Below are 1,576 nucleotides of genomic sequence, written 5' to 3' on the forward strand. Positions count from 1 at the left end.
TGTCTGGTGTCACTTTCGCCTTGACATAGGCTTCACAGCACCTAGCCCGACCGGCGGTATTAAAATGTTTTTAAAAAGTTTTTTAAACATTTTTATGAATTTGTTTGTTTTTTATATGTTTGCTGCGTGTGAAATTTATTTCCGGTCTCTTGCAATTTTCAGTACGACACCTGAAGATGGTCTTATATGAGCCCGAAACCGGTCGTGTGATAATAAAAGAAATTTACAACTGAAGCGGTGTTCTCAGCCTCTGGTATAGTGCTCAGTTGCGGATGTTCTTCCAACAAGATTGTTTGCAAGAAATGAAGAGTAATTGGAAAGAAAGATGTTTTCCTTATCTCAGAGCATTGAGAAACTGTAATTAGTTTAGTGAAAAAGGTAGTATATATAAAAAAGGGGATAGCGTATTTCATAGAAAAAATTAACAATAAATAAATAAATAGAAGCTGTTAGGTCAATCACTTCCGTACGGCGAAGAATCCGAGTTTGAGTCTGGGTCCGACATAAATTTTCACTGTCATTTCTTTATACAGCCGGAAGTGGTCCACATTCGCGAGTACATTCCATGCCTTTATGTTGGGAGTCAGTCCTGTATCAAACATGAACGTTGTTTATGGTTGTTATCCCGCTGTGCCATGTGGTGAAATCTGTATCATTTACCGCTATAAATATACCACTGCACGACCTCTGTTGCGTATTTACTGTCTTTCATGTCATCCGCCACTGCCTGTCATTATTCCTGTCGAACACTGTTTCTGTCGCTTGGCAATTGTCAAGGAAAAAAAAAAAAGAAGAAACCTCCCCCCCCCCTCCCCCCTCGAACAGGCCATGAAGGTCCAACTGTACCGACCGGCTGCTGTGTCATCCTCAGCCCATAGGCATCAGTGAATGAGGATATGGAGGGGCATGTGGTCAGCATACCGCTCTCCCGGCCGTTTGCCAGTTTCCGAGACCGCAGCCGCTACTTCTCGATCAAGTAGCTCCTGAGTTTGCCTCCCAGGGGCTGAGTGCACCCTGCTTGCTGTCAGCACTCGGCAGACGGATGGTCACCCATCCCTCTGCTAACCCAGCCCGCCAGCGCTGAACTTCCGTGATCTGACTGGAATCGGTGTTACCACTGCGGCAAGGCCGTTGACATGTCAGTTGTCAAGCAGCGCAATTTCCTGTTTGCTGCCTTTAATTTTCCTTCTCTCAAAATAACTTCGGGATTCTATGGATGTTATTCTTATCAGTGAGAAATTTCCGCACGTGAGGTTCACCGGTAAGTAACTTCGTCTGTGACGACGAAATTGCATCACTTAAAAAGGTGGGCTATTGCTTGGACATTCATATAATTTAAATAATTTTCCAATTCTTTATACGAATAGCCGTTACCGAGGCAGTAACTTTGTGCAGTCAGCAAAAGTTGTAACAAAAACAACTGTATCTAGTAATTTGATAACGTACTCTGACATTTAACCTGGATGAAAAATATCTGTAATCTAAGAAAAGTGTATGACAATTCATAGGTTTAAATTTACAGAGAAGGTAAAAGTACATTGAGAGACAGAAAATATCACCAGAAGGAAAAAAAATC

This window comes from Schistocerca nitens, chromosome 2 (assembly GCF_023898315.1).
Source record: "Schistocerca nitens isolate TAMUIC-IGC-003100 chromosome 2, iqSchNite1.1, whole genome shotgun sequence".
Taxonomy (NCBI): Eukaryota; Metazoa; Arthropoda; class Insecta; order Orthoptera; family Acrididae; genus Schistocerca; species Schistocerca nitens.